The following is a 19,423-nucleotide window of genomic DNA, read 5'->3' as shown; positions in this document are numbered from 1 at the left end:
TTCTGACAACCTAACACTGTCTACGCTGGGGCTGAGGTCACATTAACTACTTCTCTTAGTGGAGTGGACTTGTCACACCCCTGAGAGAGGTGGCTACGTCAACATCGCTTTTCAGCATAGACCAGACTTTAGATGGCTTCTTGACCTAAAAGGTAATGGACTTCAGCCTTTTCCTTGGTGGTTGAGAACTGCAACTTTCCTACCTGCTGAACACATCCTATGACAGATGACTTTCCTTTGCAAATTAGAGAAGTGGGGAAGTCAGTGACCCTTACAGTCTAGGTGTAAGAACTTGTAAAAACTTCTACAAATTGTCTCTTCGAATAATTTTGCTTTCACTAGAAATAGACTTTGAAACTAAGCAAAATAAGTTCTATTTGAAACACAAAAATTTAAAATCTATTGGAGTGAGGTTTTCTACCAGAAAAACCTCACATCTATTGGAGTGAGGTTTTCTACCAGAACTTCTTACACTACAGGGGGTAAATTAAAGCAAATTAACTTTTCAAGATCAGCCTTCACTTCCTGTATGACTAACAAAACAAAAAAATGAGACACTTTGTTTTACAAAGTGATTCAGATTATCACACAATTAGTCTCCAACTCTTTAACCAATAAATTCATTTTCATTGGAAACAATAACATATTCAAAGAGCTCAAATTCTTATCATATGAGTTCATTTTCTTTTAATCCCCATTGCCAACAACTGAACCTTGGCTCTAGTTCTGGTTTGTCCCAACGTAGGTCCCAACCAATTCTCTGAGTTCATATATCGCTGGTTCTTCTGCCATGTGTGTTGGTGGAAGGGGTCTCCTATGTGGGAATGTTTGCATCACGAGGAAAAAAAAAATCTCTCTTTTCACACTTTTTAATCTTTCAAAGTAGGAGGAGGTAGAGGAGAAGGGATGTAAATGCATAAAACACAAGAGAAAACTGTCCTACACTAAAGGCATTTATCGGTATAACTATATTGCTCAGGGGTGTGAAAAATCCAGAGTTGAGCAACGTAGTTACAGAGCCCTAACGCCCTGTGTAGATAGCGCTATGTCAGCAGGACATATAGCTTGAGGGGGCTGGACTAATGAAGTCCGACGGGAGAGATCTCTCCCATTGGCTTAGAGCATCTGTAATAGCATGCTACACCAGTGCAGCTACATGGGGGCAGCTGTGCCAACATCAGCTTTATTGTGAAGCCGGAGCATCAGACACAAAACCAAAGAATCAGGACTCTACATGCGAGTATCTGGAAGTCTGAAACTGAAACCGGACACGTTCGTTGCCTCATTGGTTTCCATCATTTCTACAGCCTGAAAGTCCTTGTTTCTGTGAAAATAGAATGAATTATATTGAAATTAGAATTCATTAAAGAAATGCTACTTGAAGGTTACTTGAAGCCATCTGGCCTGACCCTGTCACAACCCCTATGTTCACTCTTCTAGAAAACTATGATCAGTTATTTACATAGTATGGCTTGTTTGAGGTATCATTTGAAAATGCATAATCTACAGAATATTATCCTCCTGTTAAAATATGTGTAGCAACACTATGTAAAATTATGAGATTTTACTGTATCATATTAGTGAAAAAGTTACAATTCTGTGGAACACCCTCAGACCAGTTCCTCAGAGACAGCAAGGCAAGCAGCTGGTCAAATTGCCATTCTCCAGGAGGGGGAAGGTGTGAAGAAGACATTTACATTCCTTCACAGGGACCACTTGAAGCTCATATCTACAGCAGACAGCCGCTCACCAGGACTCAGCTGAGAACTGAAGTTGTTTGTCCTACAAAGGACTGAATTATAAAAAGAGGGGAGGAAAATGCTTGAGACTCTCTCTCTCCCCCTTTTCCTCTGCTCATGACAGCTCCTGAAGAAACTGAACTTGGCAGCAGGGGCGAATTAGGGGGACTTCTGGCTGAAAGGACAGCCTGCCTGCCTCAGGATATAGTGAGAGAAACATTTGCTTTGTATCCGTTTTAGCTTGTTAACTTAGATGTTAGTTTGGGTTTTATCTTGCATTTCTTTTGTAAACAATTCTGGCTTTTATACCTCACTACCTGTAGTCAATTAATATGGTTTTTTTGCCGGTAGTTAGCCATCTCATTTTATTGTTTCATCTAACCAGTGTGTTGGGATTAAAGTGTGTTGGAAAATCCATTTGGGATAACAAGGCTGGCACGTGTCATTTTCCACTGATGAAATGACAGACTTCATATGACCTTGCGTCGTTCAGTAGTGTGCTGGACAGTGAAAGATGCACAAAAGTCCAAGACCAGAGAATTTTCTGGGGTTCTCCTGTGGTGCACTGTAATTCGTGAGTCGCTGACTAACAGCGCTCAATACTGTGTAGCTGGCAGCGAGTTACATGCTGGAGACTGGGTGTTAACTGCCCAGGAGTGGCTGTTCTCACAGTAAAGCAGTGTAAAAGCCACCCCAGCTTGGGCAACTGAGGGGAAACAGCTGTTCAACCAGTCAAGATTGCACTGTGATTAATGTCACAGACACTCAATTTCAAAGCATCTCCTAAAACACAGAGAAAGTAAATCCATGTCCCAGAAGTTGAAGACTCCAGACAGAGGACAAGTCTCCCTGGAACTGCTTCTTGCAGAGAGAGAGAGGTCCAGACACAATGAGAGAGTCTTGGGGAAGCTGGGAACACTAAGAATGGGCTGGTGGGGTTCAGTGGAGAAAGGGAACAGGAAGGGCAGGGATATCACTGAATGCAGGATCTCAGCAGTCCTAGATGTCAGGATAGCACCTAGTGCAGCCCATTGGAAAACATAATCCCAACTATACATGTAAAATGATGGGGTCTACATTAGCTGTTTCCACTCAAGAGAGGGATCTTGGAGTCATTGTTGATAGTTCTCTGAAAACATCCACTCAGTGTGCCACGGCAGTCAAAAAGCAAAGAGAATGTTGGGAATCATTCTGAAATGGATAGATAAGAAGACAGAAAATATCCTATCGCCTCTATATAAACCCATGGTACACCCACATCTCGAATACTGCCTGCAGATGTGGTTGCCCCATCTCAAAAAAAGATATATTGGAATTGGAAAAGGTTCAGAAAAGGGCAACCCAAATGATTACAGGTATGAAACTCTTCTGTACGGGGAAAGATTAAAAAGACCGGGACTATTCAGCTTGGAAAAGAGACAAAGGGGGGATATGAGAGAGGTCTATAAAATCAAAACTGCCGTGGAGAAAGTAAATAAGGACGTGTCATTTACTCCTTCTCATAACACAAGGACTAGGAATCACCCAATCAAATTAATAGGCAGCAGGTTTATAAGAAACAAAAGGAAGTATTTCTTCACACAACGCACAGTCAACCTGGGGAACTCCTTGCCAGAGGACGTTGTGAAGGCCAAGATTATAATAGGGATACAAAAAAAACAAACAAACACCATGAGAAATCTATTGAGGACAGGTCCGTGAATGGTTATTAGCCAGGATAGGCAGGGATGGTGTCCCTAACTTCGTTTGTCATAAGCTGTGAATGGGTGACAGGAGATGAATCACTTCATGATTCCCTGTTCTGTTCATTCCCTCTGGGACACCCGGCGCTGGTCACTGTCGGAAGACAGGACACTGGGCTAGATGGACCTTTGGTCTGTCCCAGTGTGGCCGTTCTTAAATACCAGGGAACCTAGTGAGTCCAGTGCAATGGGAGGGAGTAGGAAAATCCCTGGCTGTGGAGAACACTGGGAAATTAGAAACTATTATTCACAAGCAACAGCCTCTAAATAGTCTAGAAAAGCAGAATGTGAAAAATAAGAATTGGGGTCATGTGACTTCAGGAATGAGGGACTCAAAAAACCAAGTCTGCAGAGAAGGTAGATTGTGGTTAGTGCACATGGGGATGGGGGGAGCAACTCTCCAGGTCTCAAGGATTTTCACCAGCAACCGAGGCCATTGTCCCATGCACAGGGCAATCCAGAGCAGTGAGGAGTTGTGTCATCTGTAATCCTGGCTGAGTTCCAATGTTCTGCTGCTGGAGCTCCCTTGTCTGGATTCCCCCAGCCAGCATTCAAGGTCTGTGTGATCAGTAACCCTGGACCAGCCGCTCTGACCCCAGCAGCCTGCTTCTTACACCCCAAGCACTTTCTGGTCTGGGTGGAAAGGCTCAGGGTTTGAGAGAAGGCCAGGGGTAGGAAGCTTCTGCTCGTTATGCTGGACCTAACCCCCGTTTTACTTGTGCAAACAGGAGATATTTGACACTGTGCGATTCTGCTCCTGTGCTCTCTTCCCACAGCGTTCAGCAGCAGGGGAGGGTCTCTGGTCGTGTGTGTGTCACTGGCATGCTGGGGTGATGCTGGAACAGGACAGAGCAGAGGTGGCATTGTGGGGGTGGCGTGAACCTCATCTCTTCAGTTCCCCTTCCAAGAACCGAGGGGACAGGAATCCTTACCCAGCGAGGTCACAGTCTCATAGGTCTCCTGCATGACGTCTCTGGAGAGGGCTCTCTGAGCGGGGTCCAGCAGAGCCCCCTCTTCCCTGGTGAAATACACAGCCTCCTCCTCGAAGGTCACCGGCCCCTGAAAGAGCCAGAGCCCCACACTCAGGACCTGCTGCCCCACTCACATCCCCACTATTCACGGGGGAGAGGAGCCAATCCAACGGAAACTCTGGGTGGACCGCAGCCAACAGAGTCCCACCCCCACCCCACTCAGACCACCCAGGAAACACCAGGGTGAGGGGGCGAAGAGACACCCCTCCTCTCTCCCAGCAGATCCATCACACACCTACTAGCCACAGACTGATACCGGAGATGCTGCCCCGAGCAGAGTCTAGGGAGAGATCTCTTGTAGGAAGCCCAACACCCTCCTCCTTATGAGGAGCTGGATATGAGGCAGGGGAATCTCCCCTAAGCCTGACTGGTGGCTTCCCCCTTCATATTTAAAGGCACCCACTGGTTAGTTGGGTCAGGCTCCAGCACTACGAGTCTGGTCCTTTTTCCCAGCCCCATCTACGTGCGTTATTTTCTGTTCACCAGATTGGAGCATTTCCACCTCCGAACCTCATGGGTCTGTTCCAAGAATCTAGGCCACTTATTAAACAACTCCCAGCAGGTCTGCCACCCCCTGGTCTCCTCCCTTTCTCCACCCTGTGCATTTCCTGTCCCCGCTCCAACCTCCAAACCAGACGGTGCAAACCTTCCCCTCTCCCGTGTATTTGCTGTCCCTCTCCCTCCTGCAGGAACAGATCAGAACCCCCCCAATAATCCCTACCTGAGCTGGCTCCCCTGCAGCTATGTCGCTCCCCTGTCCCATGGGAGGACGGGATGAACCGGAACGAAACGTGAGCGTCGTTCTGCAGCCTGATCGGGCGAGAAGGGCCGTTGTGGAGGTTAGGGAACGGGCATTAGTTCATTTCACATCACGCTTCCCCAGGCTCTTTCCTTGCAGAGCGAGATCCGAGATTCTGCCGTGCTGAGAAAATGCTAAAAGAAAAGGAGTACTTCTGGGACCTTCAAGACTAACCAATTTATTTGAGCATGAGCTTTCGTGATCTACAGCTCACTTCATCGGATGCATACCGTGGAAACTGCAGCAGACTTTATATACACACAGAGAATATGAAACAATACCTCCTCCCACCCCACTGTCCTGCTGGTAATAGCTTATCTAAAGTGATCATCAAGTTGGGCCATTTCCAGCACAAATCCAGGTTTTCTCACCCTCCGCCCCCCACACAAATTCACTCTCCTGCTGGTGATAGCCCATCCAAAGTGACAACTCTTTACTCAATCTCTGGATTACAGCAGAGACCTGGCCCCTCCTGCCAGGCTAGGCCCACAGACACACTTTTAACCTCTTTTCTCTCTCCCGCATCCCAAAACAAAGTCTCTGAACGCAATCCTAGAAAAAAGCAGAACCAAAGGAGTCCCTTTCGAGGATTCCCTCTGACACTGACCCCACGGCAGCCACACCCCAGCAGGAGGGACATGGAGTCAGGAACTGGGTTTTCCTCTCTCTCATCCTCGTCTTGTCCACAGGAAAGTGATTCTCCCCACAGTGCAGTAATAGATCTGTCTGGGGAGATGAGAGAGCTGGAAATCTCTTTCAAAACTCTTTTATCCCACGGACCCTGTCAGTCTCTCTATCTCCTTTTCCCTGTGCCCTCTCCATGCCTGTCTGCTCGGAAACTCTCATTCCTGGGTTGTTTGCTCCCCCATGGCTGGATTTGCTCCTGCAAATGGCAGGAGAAATGGAGTGGGGGGCTGTTTGTTTAGAGTCATTTTATAGTCCTTCACTGCCTGCCTGGGATTTCCCCATTGTCTGCCTAGGACCCCCACCTGCCCTCCACCAGGATCTGCCAGGCCATTTGCCTGGGACCCCCTCCTCCTCCCAGCAGGACCCCCTGACGCTTTACAGGAGGACGCCTCACTCTGCGCCAGGGACCGCCCCACCACAGCGCTGTGCACTGGGCATGGCAATGGTCCCAGGAGCCAGCTGGGCAATCCCAGGCAGAGCCCCTGGCACAGCACCAGGCAGCGTCTAATCCCCTGCCCCACCTGCCCAACAGACCCCCACCCCCACTGGTCTGCAGCCAACAGGCCCCCAGCGATACCCACCTCCAGGACCCATAGCCTTCGGGCTGGGCACATCAGAACTACCCCCCGAAACCCCAAACCCTCCAGAACCCACCAACCTGACTAGGGCCCCCCCTGCCCAGCCACCCAGAGGCCTCCCCCTACCACAATGCCCCTTCAGCTCCCGCTGCAATCTCCCCACACAGACACCTGCCCCCCCCCCAGCAACAGTGTTCCCTCACAGTGTCTGGTAAGTGGATAGAAAGTTATCACAACCCCCTGCTGGCCAGTCACACAGGCAGAGGGAGCCCAGGGGGCGCCTCTTTAACAGGAGAAGGGAAGCCATGGAGGGCCAAAATAAGTAAGACATTTCCATACTCTGTCACTAGCAAATAATGGCCACCGTGGATCCACCCCAGAGTTGGCTACAGCTTTGCACTGCGGGAAACCCCCCCTCACGGAGACCCTTTGTCATGGGGTTTGGGATATTTCTGAACCACGCTGCACTCAGAGGGACCTCCTCATCCCGTGCCAGCTGGAGAAAAGAAAAGGGTCCAGCCAACTCTCCTGTTACCAACTGGGAACCACCCATCCCCCAAACAGGGGGAGGCCCCTGGCTTTGATGGGTATTGAATCTATGTCTAGTCTCTTTTATCAGCAAACATTTTTAACAGAGAGAAAGGAGGGAACAAATGATTCTCAAAGGAGAGGGAAAGATGATCATTGTTGCAGGGGGGTTAATTTCCCAACCAGGATGGAGAAGGACTCAGGGCGACAGGTTCCCCCCAAAGAAGGACAAGTTGCTAGGATTTAGAGACATGGGGAACAGCCCCAAACCCAAGAGGATTTTTAATTGACATTTGATGATGACATCGTAAGAGGGAAACCTGAGATTTGAGATCAGTGTTCAGAAATGAAAGAGAAAGGTTGGAAATCTGAGGGATTTTGGATCCATTTATGGAAATTATAGAGAGGAAAGTGGAAAATGAGAGGGATTTTATAGCAGTTGTTGATAGGAGGTAAAAGCTGAGTGTATTTCCCACCACTATTTGGTCACTGAATAGAGCGGAAATGGGCAACATTGGCAAACGTTTGAGATCCATATTCAGGAATCTGAGAAAAGGTGTAAATCTGAGATTTTCGTCGTAATTTATAATTACAGAGACAGGGAAAGCTCTCAGGGGCATATTCAATTAGAAGTAGACAACTAGAGTAAAAGTGGGGCAAACTTTTTTTTATCAATCTTTGAGACGTACAGAGAAAACGTGTCACAAACTACGCAACTGAGAACATGGGATAAACGCCAAGACCGGGGGGGGGGGATTTTATGTGGCTATTAAATAACGAGCTGGAAAAGGGGGACCGTTTGTCATATAAAATCCAGCCTGTCCAATACATAAACAGAAAGTGATGGTCCCCCCCCCCCGGCCCCCGTTCACCTGGGCAGCAGGGAGCCCTCTGAGGGGCTGACTGAAGGGGGCGGGGGGGGGAGCTGGAGGGCTCCCTGGGGGAGGGGAGGGGGCGGTAGTGGGGGATGGGCAGGTGGGGGGCAGGTTGGGGCTGGGGGCAACGGTGGGGAGTTGGGGGCATCAAGTGGGACTGGGAAGCCGGGATCGGGGGCAGCCCCATGGGGGACACGTCCCCTCCCTTCCCTGCCCCGGCAGAGACCGGGCGTCTCCTCCCACCCCCACGCCGGGGCAGCCAGGTTGGGGGATGGCTCCGGGCTCCAACTTCCCACCGACACCGGGACAAATCGCTGCGGACAAAACGGGGGGGGGGAGGGAAATCCCGCCACCCCCCCACGGGAGGGGAGTTTCAATGGACATGTGAGGAGGAGGGAGAGACGGGGGGGGGGATCGGGGAGACCAGAGAGCGGATCAATGGGGGGGTGGGGAGGAGTTTACAACCAGGTGGGAGCTACCGAGAGGGAAAAAGGGAAAACTGGGGGGCATTTGTGCCCGTGGGGGGGAGGGGATCCAATTAACTCCCCCGCCGCCCCCCACTTCCCCCCGGGAATTTCCTGGCTGCACAGAGACAGTTCAACCCCCACCCCCCGCAACTCCGGCTTCTCCCCCCAACACCCCCCAAGGGACCCCGCCCGCCGGGCCCCAGTCTCTGCCCCGCCCAATCCCAGCCGTGCCGGGGGCAGAGAGTCACTTTCCTGCCGCCCCCCCCACGGGGTCTCCCACTCACCGGGTCGGGGGCGGGCAGAGCCAGGGGCTGGTCCCAGCTGGAGAAAGCCCCCCCCGGCCGGGCACGGGGGGGTTAATGACGGCCCCCCCAGCACAGACCCCGGAGCGGAGCCGCAGCTGCTCCTCCGAGAGACCCGACGCGAGGCAGCGCCTGGGGGCGGGGCCTGGAGCAGACCGGGGGCGGGGCAGCGTCGGGGGGCGGGGCCTGGAGCAGACCAGGCGCTGCCTCGTGTCGGATCTGTAGGAGGAGCAGCTGCGGCTCCCCTCCGGGGTCTGTGCGGGGTGGGGCCCGTCATTAACCCCCCCGTGCTCCGGTGAGTGGGAGACCCCGGGGGGGGAGCGCTGGGCGGGGGGGGCAGGAAAGTGACTCTCTGCCCCCTACCTGCCCATCCCCCACTGCCGCCCCCTCCCTGCCCCCTTCAGTCAGCCCCTCAGAGGGCTCCCTGCTGCCCAGGTGAACGGGGGTCGTGGGGGGGGGGGACCATCACTTTCTGCTTCTGTATTGGACAGGCTGGATTTTATATCACAAACGGTCCCCCCTTTTCCAGCTAGTTCTTTAATAGCCACATAAAAGCCCCCCCGGTCTTGGCGTTTATCCCATGTTCTCAGTTGCGTAGTTTGTGACACGTTTTCTCTGTACGTCTCAAAGATTCCTCAAAAATACCCTCAACGTTTGCCCCACTTTTACTCTCGTTGTCTACTTCTAATTGAATATGCCCCTGAGAGCTTTCCCTGTCTCTGTGATTATAAATTACGACGAAAATCTCAGATTTACACCTTTTCTCAGATTCCTGAATATGGATCTCAAACGTTTGCCAATGTTGCCCATTTCCGCTCTATTCATTGACCAAATAGTGGTGGGAAATACACTCAGCTTTTACCTCCTATCAACAACTGCTATAAAATCCCTCTCATTTTCCACTTTCCTCTCTATAATTTGCATAAATGGATCCAAAATCCCTCAGATTTCCACCCTTTCTCTTTCATTTCTGAACACTGATCTCAAATCTCAGGTTTCCCTCTTAAGATGTCATTATCAAATGTCAATTAAAAATCCTCTTTGGTTTGGGGCTGTTCCCCATGTCTCTAAATCCCAGCAACTTGTCCTTCCTTGGGGGGAACCTGTCGCCCTGAGTCCTTCTCCATCCTGGTTGGGAAATTAACCCCCCTGCAACAATGATCATCTTTCCCTCTCCTTTGAGAATCACTTGTTCTCTCCTTTCTCTCTGTTAAAAATGTTTACTGATAAAAGAGACTAGCCATATATTCAATACCCATCAAAGCCAAGGGCCTCCCCCTGTTTGGGGGATGGGTGTTCCCAGTTGGTAACAGGAGAGTTGGCTGGACCCTTTTCTTTTCTCCAGCTGGCATGGGATGAGGAGGTCCCTCTGAGTGCAGCGTGGGTCCAGAAGTATCCCAAACCCCATGACAAAGGGTGTCTGTGAGGGGGGGCTTCCCACAGTGCAAAGCTGTAGCCAAGTCTGGGGTGGATCCACGGTGGCCATTATTTGCTAGTGACAGAGTATGGAAATGTCTTACTGATTTTAGCCCTCCATGGCTTCCCTTCTCCTGTTAAAGAGGCGCCCCCCGGGCTCCCTCTGCCTGTGTGACTGGCCAGCAGGGGGTGGTGATAGCTTTCTATCCACTTACCAGACTCTGTGAGGGAACATTGTTGCTGGGGGGGGGGCAGGTGTCTGTGTGGGGAGATTGCAGCGGGAGCTGAAGGGGCATTGTGGTAGGGGGAGGCCTCTGGGTGGCTGGGCAGGGGGGACCCTAGTCAGGTTGGTGGATTCTGGAGGGTTTGGGGTTTCGGGGAGTAGTTCTGATGTGCCCAGCCCTAAGGCTATGGGTCCTGGAGGTGGGTATCGCTGGGGGCCTGTTGGCTGCAGACCAGTGGGGGTGGGGGCTCTTGGGCAGGTGGGGCAGGGGATTAGATGCTGCCTGGTGCTGTGTCAGGGGCTCTGTCTGGGATTGCCCAGCTGGCTCCTGGGACCATTGCCATGCCCAGTGCACAGAGCTGTGGTTGGGCGGTCCCTGGCGCAGAGTGAGGGGTCCTCCTGTAAAGTGTCAGGGGGTCCTCCTGGTTGGAGGAGGGGGTCCCAGGCAAATGGCCTGGCAGATCCTGGTGGAGGGCAGGTGGGGGTCGTAGGCAGGCAATGGGGAAATCCCAGGCAGGCAGTGAAGGACTATAAAATGACTCTACACAAACAGCCCCCCACCCCATTTCTCCTGCCATTTGCAGGAGCAAATCCAGCCATGGGGGAGCAAACAACCCAGGAATGAGAGTTTCCTAGCAGACAGGCATGGAGAGGGCACAGGGAAAAGGAGATAGAGAGACTGACAGGGTCCGTGGGATAAAAGAGTTTTGAAAGAGATTTCCAGCTCTCTCATCTGCCCAGACAGATGTATTACTGCACTGTGGGGAGAATCACTTTCCTGTGGACAAGACAAGGATGAGAGAGAGGAAAACCCAGTTCCTGACTCCATGTCCCTCCTGCTGGGGTGTGGCTGCCGTGGGGTCAGTGTCAGAGGGAATCCTCGAAAGGGACTCCTTTGGTTCTGCTTTTTTCTAGGATTGCGTTCAGAGACTTTGTTTTGGGATGCGGGAGGGAGAAAGGAGGTTAAAAGTGTGTCTGTGGGCCTAGCCTGGCAGGAGGGGCCAGGTCTCTGCTGTAATCCAGAGATTGAGCATTTTCTCAGCACGGCAGAATCTCGGATCTCGCTCTGCAGGGAAAGAGCCTGGGGGAAGCGTGATGTGAAATGAACTAATGTCCGTTCCTAAACTTCTACAACAGCCCTTCTTGCCCGGCCAGGTTGCAGAACGACGCTCATGTTTCTTTCCGGTTCATCCCGTCCTCCCATGGGACAAGGGAGCGACATGGCTGCTGAGGAGCCAGCTCAGGTAGGGATTATTGTGGGGGGTTCTGATCTGTTCCTGCAGGAGGGAGAGGGACAGCAAATACACGGGAGAGGGGAAGGTTTGCACCATCTGGTTTGGAGGTTGGAGCGGGGCAGGAAATGCACAGGGTGGAGAAAGGGAGGAGGCCAGGGGGTGGCAGACCTGCTGGGAGTTGTTTAATAAGTGGCCTAGATTCTGGGAAGAGACCCATGAGGTTCGGAGGTGGAAATGCTCCAATCTGGTGAACAGAAAATAACCTACCTAGATGGGGCTGGGAAAAAGGACCAGACTCCTAGTGCTGGAGCCTGACCCAACTAACCAGCGGGTGCCTTGAAATACGAAGGGGGAAGCCACCAGTCAGGCTTAGGGGAGATTCCCCTGCTTCATATCCAGCTCTAGGAGTGGCTAAGTCATTATGCAAGGTAACCTATTTCTCCTTGTTTTTTCCGCCCCGCCCCCCCCCCCCCCCCCCCCGCGTTCTTGTTAAACCCTGGATTTGTTCTGGAAATGGGCCACCTTGATTATCATACACATTGTAAGGAGAGTGATCACTTTAGATAAGCTATTACCAGCAGGAGAGTGGGGTGGGAGGTGGTATTTTTTTCATGATTTGTGTGTATATAAAAAGCTCTTCTACACTTTCCACAGTTTGCATCCGATGAAGTGAGCTGTAGCTCACGAAAGCTTATGCTCAAATAAATTGGATAGTCTCTAAGGTGCCACAAGTCCTCCTTTCCTTTTCACAAGGAGGAGGGTGTTGGGCTTCCTACAAGAGATCTCTCCCTAGACCCTGCTCGGGGCAGCATCTCCGAGAATCTGGGGGAATCCAGACAAGGGAGCTCCAGCAGCAGAGCATTGAAACTCAGCCAGGATTACAGATGACACAACTCCTCACTGCTCCGGATTGCCCCGTGCATGGGACAATGGCCTCGGTTGCTGGTGAAAATCCTTGAGACCTGGAGAGTTGCTCCCGCATCCGCATGTGCAATAGCCACAATCTCTCTTCTCTGCAGACTTGGTTTTTTGAGTCCCTCATTCCTGAAGTCACATGACCCCGATTCTTATTTTTCACATTCTGCTTTTCTAGACTATTTAGAGTCTGTTGCTTGTGAATGATAGTTTCTAATTTCCCAGTGTTCTCCACACCCAGGGATTTTCCTACTCCCTCCCATTGCACTGAACTCACTAGGTTCCCTGGTATTTAAGAACGGCCACACTGGGACAGACCAAAGGTCCATCTAGCCCAGTGTCCTGTCTTCCGACAGTGACCAGCGCCGGGTGTCCCAGAGGGAATGAAGAGAACAGGGAATCATGAAGTGATTCATCTCCTGTCACCCATTCACAGCTTATGACAAACAGAAGTTAGGGACACCATCCCTGCCCATCCTGGCTAATAACCATTCACGACCTGTCCTCAATAGATTTCTCATGGTGTTTTTTTTTTTTTTTTTTGTAACCTTATTATAATCTTGGCCTTCACAACGTCATCTGGCAAAGAGTTCCCCAGGTTGACTGTGCGTTGTGTGAAGAAATACTTCCTTTTGTTTCTTATAAACCTGCTGCCTATTAATTTGATTGGGAGATTCCTAGTCCTTGTGTTATGAGAAGGAGTAAATGACACGTCCTTATTTACTTTCTCCACGGCAGTTTTGATTTTATAGACCTCTCTCATATCCCCCCTTTGTCTGTTTTCCAAGCTGAATAGTCCCGGTCTTTTTAATCTTTCCCCGTACAGAAGAGTTTCATACCTGTAATCATTTGGGTTGCCCTTTTCTGAACCTTTTCCAATTCCAATATATCTTTTTTTGAGATGGGGCAACCACATCTGCAGGCAGTATTCGAGATGTGGGTGTACCATGGGTTTATATAGAGGCGATATGATATTTTCTGTCGTCTTATCTATCCATTTCAGAATGATTCCCAACATTCTCTTTGCTTTTTGACTGCCGTGGCACACTGAGTTGATGTTTTCAGAGAACTGTGCCCAGTGACTCCAAGATCCCTCTGTTGAGTGGAAACAGCTCATTTAGAGCCCATCATTTTGTATGTGTAGTTGGGATTATGTTTTCCAATGGGCTGCAATATGGTGCTATCCTGACACCTCGTCCTGCTGAGATCCTGCATTCAGTGATATCCCTGCCCTTCCTGTTCCCGTTCTCATAAAACAAGAAGAGCATCCAAATGTGTGTTTACCTTCATTCCCTCAGCGGTCCTCATGGGAATCCCTGATCAGTTCCAAAGTGTATTAAAACCTTTCTTAAAGGGTTACCTCCTGGTGGTTATCAGGTCCTGTGAGTTTGTAGCCCAGAAAGACCCCCCTCAGTCATCTCAAACTCAGCTGTTTATCCCCCAAAAGTCTGTTGTCTTCAGTCTCCTGAATGAGGGGAAATCCGTCACTACCCCTTTCTGCGTTGGGTAAACCTTCAAAAGGTGGAACTCTGCATAACCAGCCATGAGATCTGGCATTCATCACCCCGTAGCGATACCAGCTTGCACAGGAAACCCATCCCGCAGCCCTTCCTGGTATCATGTGGTGCATCTCGGCATCATAGTCTGTGAAGAATTCATGCTTTCAAGGGCTGGCTTAGATATACAGATAACAGTCATAATTAGGGCAAGAGTTTGCAGGCAATGAAAAGAGAGTAATTGACAAACGTGAGCAATATCTAATCCTTTAAAGCCTGAAAGTGCCTTGGGGGGAGGGGACAGGAGCCGGCTGTGTGGGGGCGGTGGGGCTCAGATACTGGGCATTGAGAGCCTAGAGCCAGCTGTGCGCTGGAGAGACGGGGCATGAACCAGCTGTGTACAGGGCAGATGAGCAGGGGAGAGGTGCTGTGGACACGGCCGCGAGCAGCTGTGACTGCCGTCCTCTCTGCAGCATGATGAGAGAGCCTGGCGTCCCACTGCCGATCCCAGACTTGTATGAGGAGGGAAGAAATCGGCATCAAGTCTCAACCGCAGCCAGCCTGTGCCCTGGGGAGGAGACGGGTGTCTCCAGGGAGAAATCTGGGGGATTGTGACCTTGCATGCCCCACCCACCCTCTGATCAGCAATTCCGGATATTTACGGTGATTCCAGAAACAAAGAGTAATTTTGGGGAAAAATGCAGTCCTAGCGACAATTTCCGGAAAACACTGGCCCTGGTTGTAACATTAAATCCGATAGTCTCAAGATCTAGGCCTGTGTTGATCAGATCTGCCACTCTGCCTTCACGGAGTTCACTCTGCTGGTGGGTTCTACCCCTTTCCCCATTCTGTGTCTGCCTTGTCTATTTAGATTGTAACTTCTTCAGGGCATGGGCCATCAACGCTTCTCGGTTGGTACTGTGCCTAGCAAAATGAGGACCCACTGTTAGTTGGCCCTTAGGCACTAAGGTAATGAATATGATTTATAATAATCATCTCCTGGCACTTTGAGCCAAGGAAGCCGGCCTTGGGACGTTACTACTTAAAAGTGAGCTGGGCTTAAAAGCATGGAATATTCTTTGTGACAAGTATCCCACAAATTTCACTGACCTCCCTTGTTTTCTTTGCCTTGAGCAGGGTTTCCAGTTTCCAGAACTGATGTGATCTCGCAGCTGGAACGAGGGGAGGAGTCGTGCGTCCCAGACCTTCATGGCTCTAAGAAAAAAGTGCTCCCGAGAGCTCCCTGCATAGGTGAGGCATTGGTTAAACCAACGCCAAAACTGTCGGTGAATACAGGAAACATTTGGGATGCCCTACAAAGACCTTGTGAGCTCTCCAAGTTCTGGATTGTTCCCTGCAGATGTAGAATCGTTAGGCAGAGGTCACTCATGGCTTCCCACCTATCCTGACTGACAACTGGCAGCAGGTCCCTCCCCAGTCTCGCTGTCCCCTGAGATTTCTTCTGAGATACGGACCCAGAACTGATCCCTTCCTTTCTCTCCTCTGGGGAAGGTTGAAGGGAAAATAAGCTCCTGATAGGTTTGATCTGTCCTGTACACATTTTGGTTCCTTCATCCCTTTTCCCATTCTTCTCTCTGAGATTTCCTTTCTCTCTGGCGCAGGCAGAGACTTACGTCTGGATTCTCTCGGTCTCCCCTCAGGTGTTGGGATGGTGAGTGAAAACGAGGAGGAACCCCAGCAGGAAGATGCTGAGCGAGTAGAAGCCCATGGGATGTTGTCAGGAAGGTCCAAAGGGAATGATTCTGGGAGCTGTGCACGCCCAGAAAAAACAAAAGCCTGTGAGAGTCAGCAGAGGCCAGAGGAAAACTTCGGTAGCCAGTCAGACCTTATTACACGTGAGAGAATGAACTTGGAAGGAACACGCTACACATGCCTCGAGTGTGGGAAAAGCTTCAAAGGGAGCTCGGGCCTTCTCACACATCAGAGAATCCACACGGGTGAGAAACCTTACGGATGCCCTGAGTGTGGGAAACACTTCAAGCAGAGCTCACACCTTATTACACATTGGAAAATCCACACAGGTGAGAAACCTTATGGATGCCCTGAGTGTGGGAAACACTTCAAGCAGAGCTCACACCTTATTAGACATCGGCAAATCCATACGGGTGAGAAACCGTATGGATGCCGTGAGTGTGGCAAACACTTCAAGCAGAGCTCACACCTTATTACACATTGGCGAATCCACACAGGAGAGAGGCCCTACACGTGCTCTGAGTGTGGGAGAAGCTTCAATCAGCGCTCAACCCTTATTAGACATCAGAAAATCCACATGAGAGGGATCTGTAACAAATGCCTTGACTAGGGCAGGCCAAAGGTATTTTTTTCTTTTAAATCACATTTGCTAATTCCCACTTAGTTATAGATGTTTAGATGATAGATGTTTTCTATCAACTCCTTTCCTTTTGGGTCAAAGGAGCGTGTGTCCCTCCAGCCAGGAATGTTCATCAGCTCCAGGTGGCGGAGAGAGGTTTGTTCCCAACAAGCTACACTGAGGCAAAAACTACCCGTGCCTTACATCCACTAGGACTGTACATGGCGTTGGCTGCTCAAGTTAGTGATCTTGGTGTTAAAAGACAATTACAGTTGTCGTGCAGATGCAGCCGAGGTGCAGTGGTTGGCATTAGCTTTCCCCTTGACCTGACCTAAACTCCATCACATGTCCTAGTCTAAACAAAGCCTGAGCATCACAGTTATACTGTTCCCCCATTTAAAAACAATTGTTAGTCATCAAGTTCCCCCACCAGGATCATATTGTTTCATTCCCAGTTGTCACAGTTCATCAGAGCGCTGTTGCTTCAGGTTTTCCTGAAGGCAGATATTTTTACTACTGTTTTCCTCCCTTAAAATATATTGAAGTATAACAAAGAGCAGGAATAGGGAAGGGATAGGGAAAAATGTCTTTTCCCCTCTGTAACAACAGAAGAACATAGGGTAAATCAGAGGGATTCTCCATCACCATCTCTATCCCCCTGTTCTTCAGTTGGTAAGGTCAATATTTCCCGAAGGGGCTGGGAAGAGGATTCTCTAGTAAATGATTTGGAACTAAGCAAAAGACCCATTCATTTGCCTCCCAAAGCAGTTGTGGCCCATGCCCTGCAGGAGGTTGCTCCTGAAGATCTTCCCTTCCTAATCAGGTGCATGTTGCCTCTTATTTGGGAAATGCAATCCCTTCCTAGGTAGAGATGGGAAAAATGGAAGTGACATTTCTGTTCAGCTCACTCCTGGCAGATGCTGTAAATGTGTAGGAAATGACATCCATGAGGAATGTGATAGAGCTGCAGAAAGACACCCATTTTGAGTAGATACCTGACATTTGGTGTCTTAGAGGGATTCTAAGCCGCACCTGAATTTAGTCCCTTATTTAAATCTGAGCCACCAGATTAAAGAAACAAAAGGGCATATTTGGGGGAGTTCTACCTCAGTATCGCTACTGGTATGTTGTGTGGTTGGTGAAGAATTCTACGCCAGAGCCGTGTAAAGTTGCTACAACTAAGGTCAAAGATTTGACAAGAACTCAGGTAGAAATGAGAGGTACGAGTGGTTGATTTTCACCCCAGAGATGGACGCTATGGTGACCTGTGGCCAAGGTAAACTGTTTTTAGAATTGCTCACACTTCTAAGGGATGCCATGATGAAACTGGGAACAACTGTCTTTTACCATTTGGATCCCAAGTTTCCTGAAGCACAGAGAGAAACAGCTGATTCCTTCAGAGCCATGCCATGCCTATGGGTCCCAAACTGGCTGCCTTGCTGGACAAGAAGCACTTCCGTGTTGGTTAAATGATGGTAGCCAATGAGGGAATGTAACAGATTCCAAGTTCAGACTGCAGGATACATGAATGCTGAGTCCAGAGTCTGTGGTTTGGTCTCTTAGTTTTGCTCTTGAGTCTAATGCATGTGTCTCACTTTTCCGCCTCCTGCTACTCTGAAAGATTAGAAAGTGTGAAAGTAGAGCACAGGTGGTTTTTCTCATGATGCAGCCTTCCCACGTAGTGTGAGACCCCTTCCACCCACACAGGTGAGCCAGAGAGTTCCCCAGGGCTCTTGTTCGCAAAGCAAAGATGTCACATTAGGCAGGAGATGTGAAGATCTACAATGGTGATGGGCGAGTGATGGGAGCTTTTCTGGGTGGTTGTTGTTTGGTTGGTTTTTTTCCATGTAATTTTTGTTTTGTTTTTGCAACTAGTTCTTTTTATAGCTGCTGAGCCCCCTTGTCCTTTTGAGCACAGCTCTTTAACCCTCAGGCCTGGCTCTGGAAACCTCAGAACCGGCTTTGCGTTTTTTTTTTCATGTTTGCTATCTTTGGAGTTTGCAGGAGTTCCCCAGGGCTCTTGTTCGCAAAGCAAAGATGTCACATTAGGCAGGAGATGTGAAGATCTACAATGGTGATGGGCGAGTGATGGGAGCTTTTCTGGGTGGTTGTTGTTTGGTTGTTTTTTTTCCACGTAATTTTTGTTTTGTTTTTGCAACTAGTTCTTTTTATAGCTGCTGAGCCCCCTTGTCCTTTTGAGCACAGCTCTTTAACCCTCAGGCCTGGCTCTGGAAACCTCAGAACCGGCTTTGCGTTTTTTTTTTCATGTTTGCTATCTTTGGAGTTCGCAGGAGTTCCCCAGGGCTCTTGTTCGCAAAGCAAAGATGTCACATTAGGCAGGAGATGTGAAGATCTACAATGGTGATGGGCGAGTGATGGGAGCTTTTCTGGGTGGTTGTTGTTTGGTTGTTTTTTTTCCATGTAATTTTTGTTTTGTTTTTGCAACTAGTTCTTTTTATAGCTGTTGAGACCCTTGTCCTTTTGAGCACAGCTCTTTAACCCTCAGGCCTGGCTCTGGAAACCTCAGAACCGGCTTTGCGTTTTTTTTTTTCATGTTTGCTATCTTCCGAGTTCGCACATCCACACGACATGCGGTTCACAGCAACGGATACTTTGAGAAACCTGCTGGGTGAAGCAGGCCTTTTCCAAACTGACATTGGCCCAAATTCTGCCTCAGTTCAGCTGGATTGGGACACGTCTGTGTCAAAGGAGTGGTTCACACCTGATTTGCCCAGAGACCTCAGAGGAGGGGTAGTTAGATATAGGATAAGTAGGAATTGACAACAATGAAGTTAAATATAAAGGTGAAAGACCCTCACCTTGCAGGTCAACAAGCCTGTTCTGTTCTTTCCATCCAATGCATCTGGCACTGGTCGCTCTCAGGTAGCACACTGGGCTTGACGGACCATTGGTCTGACCCAGTCTATGACCTGTCGTGCGTTCTTATGTAAGCCCTCTGCGGCCTTGTCTACACGGGCAAGTTTCTGCACAGGAAAGCAGCTTTCTGTGGTGTAACTCCCGAGGTGCGCACGCAGATTTCGTGATGCATGATAGAAAG

At 49.7% G+C, this 19,423-nt stretch overlaps 1 long non-coding RNA gene across 1 annotated transcript; it reads right to left on the bottom strand.

Annotated features, from left to right (window-relative positions):
* Positions 1-603: 603 nt before the first annotated feature.
* On the bottom strand, positions 604-5,440 carry LOC311520008. Its single transcript, XR_014711447.1, has 3 exons — positions 5,234-5,440; positions 4,414-4,540; positions 604-1,324 (listed from the first exon to the last, which is right to left on the bottom strand). It is a non-coding gene; the product is annotated as an uncharacterized lncRNA (long non-coding RNA).
* Positions 5,441-19,423: the final 13,983 nt, after the last annotated feature.

Source organism: Lepidochelys olivacea (assembly GCF_965140295.1).
Source record: "Lepidochelys olivacea isolate rLepOli2 genome assembly, chromosome: 4".
NCBI classification, from domain to species: domain Eukaryota; kingdom Metazoa; phylum Chordata; order Testudines; family Cheloniidae; genus Lepidochelys; species Lepidochelys olivacea.
The sequence above is the reverse complement of the archived record's forward strand: the minus strand, read 5'-3'. Positions and strand labels throughout refer to the sequence as shown.